The 10137-nt window shown below is 44.5% G+C and overlaps 1 pseudogene; it reads left to right on the top strand.

Moving 5' to 3' along the window:
• The first annotated feature begins 3137 nt into the window (after nucleotides 1-3137).
• Nucleotides 3138-4291, top strand: LOC102752327 (annotated as a pseudogene).
• Nucleotides 4292-10137: the final 5846 nt, after the last annotated feature.

The raw sequence follows: 10137 nt of genomic DNA, 5'->3' as shown, positions 1-10137 counted from the left end.
GAAACACTGGGGGGGATTTGACCTCCAGGCCAACTGGCTGTGAGAATCAGCTGTGTCTGCAGTGGGAGAACTTCTGTCCTCTAGGGAGGTGCTAATCTAGTATTTGCCTAAGGCTATCCAGGAAATGCCTCTGTGCAAGGCTTGGGCAGGGCGGGTCCCAGGGGATCAACAGGGCAGGCCGAGCAAGCAGTTATGGCTGCTCTCAGTCCCGTCCCCAGAGGCTCTGCCTCTCAGAGTCCCAGCAACCACTGCAAACCTCGGAGAGAAAGCTGCCCTTGAGTTCCGACCGATGCCAGACAGTCCCGCTTCTCCCGTTTGAGTCTGGGTCCCCAGAGATTCGCCTGGAACTGGAGCTCAGAGCCTGAGACTCCCTCCGGATTGAAAGAGACAACCACGCCCTCAGCCGCCAGCTCACTCTGCACGCACCTCTGCACCTTTGTATTTTCTGCACTGCGCCTCCTCTGAGTCTCGGTACGCTTTTCTCTTTCCTTCTAGTTGTAGAATTTCCCCTCAGACAGCCTTCCTATGGTTCTGGGTGATATCCATTCTGTCTTTTAGTTGCATTTTTGAAGTGGTTGTGCAAGGCAGCAATCTCCGGTGTTTACCTATGCTGCCATCTTGGTTTCTCTCAAACACTCTTTTTCAACATAGTACTGGAAGCGCTAGCCACAGTGATCAGACAGGAAGAAGAAATAAAAGGCAGCCAAATTGGAAAGGAGGAAGTAAAACTATCATTATTTACAGATGACATGATATTGTACATAGAAAACCCTAAAGACTCCAGCAAAAAACTACTAGATTTCAGAAATGAATTTGGCAATATAGGAGGATACAAAATTAACACCCCAAAATCGATGGCATTTTTATACACCGATAATGAATTCTCAGAGAAACTAAACAAACAATGCCATTTACCATTGCAACAAAAAATTTAAGATACTTAGGAATAAACGAAGGAGGTAAAAGACTTGTGCTCAGGAACTATAGGACATTGAAAAAAGAGATAGAGGAAGATATAAACAAGTGGAAAAATATACAGTGTTCATGGATTGGTAGAATTAACATCATTAAAATATCCGTACTACTGAAAGCAATCTACAGATTCAACGCAATCCCTATTAAAATACCAACAGCATATTTCACAGATTTAGAACAAATACTCCAAAAATTTATAGGAAAGCAAAAAAGACCCCGAATAGCTGCAGCAATCTTGAGAAAAACAAAGTTGGAGGAATCACAATACCAGATATCATGTTATACTACGAAGCCACTGTAATCAAAACAGCCTGGTACTGGCACAAGAACAGGCATATAGATCAATGGAACAGAACAGAGACCCCCAAAATCAACCCAAGTCATTACATTCAATTAATATTTGACAAAGGAGGTAAGAACATACAATAGAGTCAAGACAGTCTTTTTAATAAATGGTTTTGGGAAAATTGGGCAAATATGTGCCAAAAAAATGAAACTAGACCACCAACTTACACCATACTCAAGAATAAACTCAGAATGGATAAAATACATAAATATAGTGAAACCATAAAAACCCTAGAAGAAAGCATAGGCAGCAAAATCTCAGACATCTCTCGTAGCAATGTTTACAGATACATATCCTAGAGCCAAGGAAACTAAGGAGAAAATAAACAAATGGGACTACAGTGTGCAGATGATGTTTAATCAAGTTATGGATTAGAAACCTGTATGCCTTTGCAAACCAATGCCACCCCAATATATTCAATAATAATAAAAAATAATTGGTGGAAAAAAATCAACAAAATGAAAAGGGAGCCTTTTCAAATGAGAGAACATATTTGGGAATGATACATCTGAAAAAGGTTTACTATCCAAAATACATAATGGATACAACTTAACAAAAGGAAGACTAACAGTCTAATTAAAAATGGGCAAAGGACTTAAAGAGACCTTTCTGCAAAGCAGACATACAGATGGCCAAGACACATATGAAAAATTGCTCAAAGTCATTGATCATCAGAGAGATGCAAATTGACATGACAATAGGATCACCTCACACCTGTCAGAATGGCTACCATCAACAAATCAATAAATGACAAGTGCTGCCCTAGCTGGTTTGGCTCAGTAGATAGAGCATGGGCCTGTGAACTGAAGGGTTCCAGGTTCAATTCTGGTCAAGGGCACATGCCCAGGTTGCAGGCCCAATCCTAGTGGGTGGCAAGCACAAGGCAGCAGTTTGATGATTCTCTCATCATGGAGAGATGAGAAATCATCTCTGATGAGAAATCTTCCTCTCTGAAATCAATAAAAACAAAACAAAATACAAATGACAAGTGCTGGCAAGGATGTGGAGAAAAGGGAACCCTAGTACACTGCTGGGGGGAATGCAAACTAGTGCAGCCATTATGGAAAACAGTATGGTGTTTCCTCAAAAATTAAATTGCAACTGCCATTTGACCCAGTGATCCCACTTCTAGGAATATATCCTAAGAAATCCAAAACACTAATCAGAAATTTTAGTGTTCATAGCAACACAATTTACAATAGCTAAGATCAAGTGCCCATCAGTAGATGAATGGATAAAAATGCTGTGGTACATTTATACCATAGTATACAGCAGTAAAAAGGAGGATCTCTAACCCTTTGAGACAACATGGAGAGACTTGGAGAGTATTATGCTAAACAAAATAACCCAGTCAGAGAAAGACAAATATCACATGATCTCACTCATGTGCAATCTAATGAACAAAATTTACTGATTAACAAAATAGATCTAGAGACACAGAAGCATAGAACAGACTGAGGAATGGCAGAGGGATGCGGTGGAGTTGGGTGAGTGGGAAGAGATCAACCAAAGAAATTGCATGCAGGTAGTTTGTCTTTCGGCCCCCCGCCTCCTCCCCACGTCCCCAACACCAGTCCTGCGCTCACTGAACACCAGGGCCCGGGGATGGAGGAGGGAGGAGGAGAAGGGGGAGAGGGAGGGAGCAGAGCGGGTAGGTGGGTGCCAGTGGAGCGTGGCGGGACCCATGGAGCCTAGAGCCGGGCCAGTCAGGGAAGCTGGCTCCAGCCTGGAGGAAACTTCATCGCAGGGCATGGGTGGGGTGACCGGACCCAGGCCGGAGCAGGTGGACGGGGGCCCCGCCCCTGTCACTGCCCCTGCTCCCGTGTCTCCTAGCACCATGCTGTCCAACTGCCAGGGCCAGACCCTACTGGCGTTCGCCAGCCCGCCGCCACAGCGCCCGCAGTCCCCGCAGCAGTTTCTCCAGTCCCATCCCAGGTCCAGCCTGTAGATCTAGAAGAACATCATCATGATGATTACAAGGTCACCACCCAGGTGCTGGGGCTGGGCATCAATGGGAAAGTTTTTCAGATCTTCAACAAGAGGACCCAGGAGAAATTCGCCCTAAAAATGCTGCAGGACTGCACCAAGGCCCAGCGTGAGGTGGAGCTGCACTGGTGGACCTCCCAGTGCCCACACATTGTGCGGATTGTGGACATCTATGAAAATCTGTATGCGGGGAGGAAGTGCCTGCTCATCGTCATGGAGAGCTTGGATGGTGGAGAACTCTTCAGCCAAATCCAGGACCGAGGAGGCCAGGTGTTCACAGAAAGAGGAGCTTCAGAAATCATGAAGAGCATTGGTGAGGCCACTCAGTGTTTGCACTCAATCTACATTGCTCATCCGGATGTCAAGCTGGAGAATCTCTTATAACTACCTCCAAAGGCCCAACGCCATCCTGAAACTCACCAATTTTGGCTTTGCCAAGGAAACCACCAGCCACAACTCGTTGACCACTCCTTGTTATATGCCATACTATATAGCTCGGGAAGTGCTGGGCCCAGAGAAGTATGACAAGTCCTGTGATATGTGGTACTTGAATGCCATCATGTACATCCTGCTGTGTGGATACCCGCCCTTCTATTCCAAACATGGCCTGGCCATCTCTCCGGTCATGAAGACTCACATCCAAATGGGCCAATATGAATTTCCCAACCCAGAGTGGTCAGAAGTATTAGAGGAAGTGAAGATGCGCATCCGGAACCTGCTGAAAACAGAGTTCCCTCAGAGAATGACCATCATGAAGTTCATGAACCACCCCAGGATCATGCAATCAACAAAGGACCCTCAAACCCCACTGCACACCAGCCGGGTCCTGAAGGAGGACAAGGAGTGGTGGGAGGATGTCAGAGAGGAGATGCATGTCGACTACGAGCAGATCAAGATAAAAAAGATAGACAATGCCTCCAATCCCCTGTTTCTGAAGGGCGGAAGAAGGCTCGGGCCCTGGAGGCCGCGGCCCTAGCTCACTGACTGTCAGCCTGGCCTTCTCCGCTGGAGGACAAGCAATAACTCATGACCTGAATATGCTTTTTAAATGAAGATACAGACTGCCCACTGCTGCCTCCCTCCTCCTCGCCCCACCCTGGAGCCCGGAGCCCCATGAGAGGCTCACTTCTGCCTTTGGCTCTGAATGCCAAGCGGGAGGGGATAGGTCTGGAGGGCCTGCAGAGAAGGGAGCAGATCCTCTTGAACCTGTGCTCATTCTGCAGTTTTATCAGTAATTTGACGTAGAATTTTCATGAAATATCTTTATTGCCCTTTCCCCACTCCTCTTCTCCCCCAAACCCTTTCCTCTTATTAAAGGTGTTAGTGGAAACTATTGTAGGGAGCGTCCCATATGCCCCATTTCCCTATTACAACCTCAGCTCTCCATTGGCTGAGGAACCTGGCACAAAAGGTCATGGAGGTCTGGGGCCAGGATGCCCCCCACCTCCTACAGGATCCCTCAGACATCACCAGTGTGCCAGATGGATAGGAGTGAGAGTGTGTGTGTGCGCGCGTGCGTCCCACCCCCCTGCCCAGCCACGCCCATGCATGTGTGCCTAGGACTGTGCATTTGTGGGGCCAGTGACAGGCAGGGCTGCATAAGGAGCGGCCCTGCTGTGGCTCAGGAACCTTCTGCCTCCTTGGGCCTACCCTGCCCTGCCCATGGAGCATCTGCCACAATGCCTGGAAGCCTGTCCAGACTCTGAGCCAGGCCTGCGTATGTGTCTCTGTTAGCTGGTCTGGGAGGTGGAGAGAAGTGACTTAGCACTGGTCGGAATCAGGAAGACTGGACTGTCCCCCTAGGGCCCTTACTCCCCACTTAGTGCTGGTCCTAGTCCTCTGAGGCGTTCATCTACCAAGTAACCTCTGCTTCCCCTTCCTGCCTTTGTTCGCCCATTGTTTATTTTTCTTACATTTTTAGCTGTTTCTCCACAGGCCTCCTCTCAGCTTATCTGGGTGAACCTGGGCACTTTATACGTGACACAAAGCTTCTGCAGTTTGACCTGGGCTCTGGCGTTGGCCAGCCACGCCTCTATGGGCAAAGGCAGCACCACCCTTGTGGCCTCCCACACATTTCCATTGTGTGGCCTAGTGGGTGGGAGGGTCTTCACACCAAAGACGTCCCAACTCTGCCCTACCCATTAGCCACTCCCGTCCACCCCAAACAGCTTGGCTTAATGTGTCCAGGCCAGTGAGGCAGGGGTAAGGCCCTTCCCCAGTATTACTGAGTCCTTCCCTGTTGGGGAGAGGTCCTTGGTGCCATGGTCCCTTGGGGAGGGATGGGGTGGCAGTAATAGTTCAGTTTTCAGCTCTCTCAAGGCAGGGGGGTGGGGGGGCATTCAGGTCTTTTCCGCCCTGGGGTGGGCTCCAGTGCCTACAGTGCCTCTGGGTCTGATGGTGTGTCCAGCCCAGCACTTAGATTGTTGTAATCTGTTGTTTTGCATGAGCAAAACTGTTTTTACTAAAGAGATTTAATAGTTAAAGAAAAAAGAACTGTATGCATATATACATAATCCATGGACACAGACAGAGGGTGGTAAAAGCCTGGGATGGGGGGCAGGGCCCGGCCAGAAGGAGTCAATGGTGGGAAAGGGGAACATATGTAATACTTTCAATAATAAACATTTAATTTTTTAAAAAAGTAATCTGTATGAACCAGAGGATCAAATCAGCAATTTGGGAGACAAGGTAGAAAGAAACAGCCCCTGTGCACTGACAGTTCACGAGTTCAATCACTGGCCTCATGAGGGCCCATGCAGGAGGCAACCAATTGCTGTCTCTCTCTCTCTCCCCTCTTCCTCCCTCCCTCCCACTCTTTAAAATGAAACAAAACAGCCCTAACCAGTTTGGCTCAGTGGATAGAGCATTGGCCTGCGGACTAAAGGGTCCCAGGTTCGATTCCGGTCAAGGGCATATACCTTGGTTGCAGGCACCTTCCCAGTGGGGGGTGTGCAGGAGGCAGCTGATCGACATTTCTCTCTCATCGATGTTTCTCTCTATCCCTCTCCCTTTCTCTCTGTAAAAAAAGTCTATAAAATATATTTTTTTAAAAAAATGAAACAAAACAAAATAAACAAAAGCAATGGGGAAAAAAGACCTAATCATTGCAACAAAAAGAAAAAAAATAAACATTTAAGGGAACTTTGGAACAACATGAAACATAATAATATTGGCATCATAAGAAGTATCAGAAGGAGAAGAAAGTGAGCAAGGGATAGAAAATCCGTTTGAAGAAATAATGATAGAAAATTTCCCGAACCAGGTGAAGGAAAAAGTCACAAAAGGTCAGGAAGCACAGAGAATCCCAATCATGACAACCGAAAGAAACCAACACAAAGACACATCATAATTAAAATGGCAAAGGTTAAAGACAAAGAGACAATCCTAAAGGCATCAAGAGAGAAACAATTATTTAACTACAAGGGAGTTCCTATAAGGCTGTCAGCTGATTTTCAACGGAAACATTTCAGGCAAGAAGGGATTGGCATAAAGTATTCAAAGTAATGAAAAGCAAGCCCCTGAAATCAAGAATACTCTATACAGCAAAGCTATCATTTAATATTGACAGTGAAATAAAGAGCTCCCCATACTATAAAAAAGCTATAGTAGTTCATTATCACTAAACCGACATTGCAAGGAATGTTTACGAGACTACTTTAAGATGAAGAAGCAATAGAGAGAGGAATATAGGAATAAAGAAAAAATGGCTATAAATAAGTACCTAGCAATAATAACTTCAACTGTAAGTAGAGTAAATGTTCCAATCAAAAGATAAAGAGGGGGAAAAGTTATAGGATAGCTGAATTCGATAATAAAACATGAGCCACCCTGATTGGTGTGGCTCAGTAGGTTGAGTATCTTCCTGTATGCCAAAAAGATTGAAAAATATATTCCATGTAAATGGAAATGAAAAAAAGCTGGGGTAGTAATACTCATATATGACAAAATACACTTCAAAATAAAGGCCAGAAAAAAGGCAAAGAAGGTCACTACATAATACTAAAGGGATCATATCAACAAGGGGACATAACTCTTGTAAACATATATGTACCCAGTATAGGAACACCTAAATATATAAAAAACCCTTGGTCAATTTTAAGGGCGAGATGGGCAGCAATACAGTAACAGTAGGGAACTTTAATAGCCCACTGACATCACTGGATAGATCTTCCAGGCAAAAACTCAATAAGGAAACAGCCCTTAAATGACACACTGAATCAAAGGGATTTAATTGATAGCTACAGAATGCTTCATCCCAAAGCAGCAGAATATTATTATTATTATTATTTACCTTTTGACCCCCTTCATCTATTTCTCACCTCTGGCACCCACCAATCTGTTTTCTATATCTATGAGCTTGTGCGTGTTTTCTTTCTTAGATTCCACATATAAGAGGGGTCATATAATATTTGTCATTCTCTGTAAGTCTTACTTCAATTAGCATACTGCCCTTAAGGTCCATTCATGTTGTCTAAAATGGCAAAATTTTATTCACTTTTAATGGCTGAATAATATTCCTATGTATTTATGTACCACATTTTCTTTATCCGTTTATCCATTGATGGACACTTAATTTGCTTCCAATTCTTCACTATTGTAAATAATGCTGCAATGAACATAAGGATGCAGATATCTTTTTAAATGAGTGGTTTTGTTTTCTTTGTGCAAATACCCAGAAGAGGGATTACTGGGTCATATGATAGCTTTATTCACAATGTTTTGAGGACCTTCCACACTGTTTTCCTTAGTGGTTGTGCCCATTCAAATTTTAACCAACAGTGCACAGGGCTTACCTTTTTACCACATCCTCTCCGACACTTGTTATTTCATGTCTTTTTTAAAAATACCCATTCTGACAGATGTGAGGTGATATCTCATTGTGGTTTTGATGTATCTATTGGCCATCTGTTTATCTTTTTTGGAAAAGTATCTATTCAGATTGTTCATTTTTTAGTTTGTTTGCATTATTTGCTATTGAGTTGTGTGAGTTCTTTAAGTATTTTGGGTATTTTGGTCAAATATTGGTGTTTTCTGGGTCCTTCTTGTCCCTATTGTAATGCCCTTTTCTCAGACACTTCCACATTTCTCCCATGCTGCCATGTGCAGGACTGCATAAGGTTGTCATTAGGCCATTTTCTCAGGAGCCTTATCCAGCCAGGATACTATACAACTCTGGTGCCTTAAAGGGTTCAGGACTCCTTAGGATCCCTGATATCCTTGAGCTGTAGGATATCTCAGTCTTTTCCAAGCTGAGCCAGCTTGGTTTTCAGAGAAACAATCAAACTATAACTCCATGGGTCTCACCTCCATCTCCCTCAAGTTATTCATCCATCTCAGTGACCTTAAATCTCCTTTTGGGTAGAACATGTGCTCTTACATCATCATGAAATTTTTCTGAATCAGTTGTTTATGGTATAAACTTTGAGAATTTAGCATTCAAACTAGGTTTTGGTAACTCAAAAAGTATTTTCTCTCAAAGCTTCTGTTTCTGTCATGAGCATCAAAAGTCTATTAAAAGTTTGTCGTTGTTTTTTTAATTCTCACCCAAGGATATGTTTTTATCTATTTTAATTAATGTTTTTAAAATATATTTTATTGATTTTTTACAGAGAGAAAGGGAGAGGCATAGAGAGTTAGAAACATCGATCAGCTGCCTCCTGCACGCTCCCCACTGGGGCTGTGCCTGCAACCAAGGTACATGCCCTTGACCAGAATCGAATCTGGGACCCTTGAGTCCGCAGGCTGATGCTCTATCCACTGAGCCAAACCTTCCAGGGCTTTAATGAATTTTTTAGAGAGAGAGGAAGGGAGAGGGATAGAGACATGGAAACATCAATGAGAAACATGGATTGACTGCTTGCTGCACGCCTCTTGCTGGGAATGGAGCCTGCAACCCGGGCATGTGCCCTGACTGGGAATCGAACTGTGACCTCCTGGTTCATAGGTTAGTGCTCAACCACTGAGCCACATCGGCCTGGCTATAACTTATTTCTTACTCTGTGTTATGGCTCTCTCAAAGGCAGTGAGTGTGTTTCATGACCCAGGTTTAATGGTGGAAAGGATGTGAGGGAAAAAGGAACTAATAAAAATGAGTTTGTATGTAAAAATACTATCCTGTACATACACACACAACAAACGCACACATCTTTACAATAACATGGGGTTGTATTACAGCAATTCCATTTCTAGGAATTTACCCTACAGATATGTTTTACTGAATTCTTAATAATAGCAAAAAACGAGATGAAACCACTGAAATGTCCATTGATAGGGACTGGTTAAAAATGTTATATCCATAAAATGGAATTTTGTACAGTTGTTAAAAGGAATAAGATGACTTTAACTGACATAGAAAAGTGTCCAAGGAGAAACTAGGATGGCGGCAGAGATAAACACCAGGAAATTAATGCCGCTCACAACAATTGATTAATACCTCAGAGAAACAATACGGACTTCATCCAGAACCATAGGAAGCCTGGCTGACTGTAAACTCTACAACTAGAAGGAAGGAAAGGCACACTGAGACCCAGAGAAGCTGCAGGAGAGAAGCGCAGAGGTACGGGGCTCGCGCGCGCGGAAAGGGGCTGGCACCCGAGGACGCGGCGGTCTTTTGGAATCCGGAGGGAGTCTCAAGCTCCCGACGGCTCTGAACTCCAATCTCCAGTTTCAGGCGAGTCTCTGGGGACCCAGAACTCATATGGGGGGAAACTGGACTGTCTGGCACCCGTTGGAATGCGAGGGCGGCTTTCTCTCAGAGGTGCTGGCAGTGATTACCGGGACACTGAAACTTGGGGCCTCTTAGCGTAGGACTGAGGATCAGCCATTGCTGT

Source organism: Myotis davidii, unplaced genomic scaffold (genome assembly GCF_000327345.1).
Source record: "Myotis davidii unplaced genomic scaffold, ASM32734v1 scaffold2328, whole genome shotgun sequence".
In the NCBI taxonomy this organism is placed as follows: Eukaryota; Metazoa; Chordata; class Mammalia; order Chiroptera; family Vespertilionidae; genus Myotis; species Myotis davidii.
This window is presented reverse-complemented; position numbering and strand designations above follow the sequence as displayed.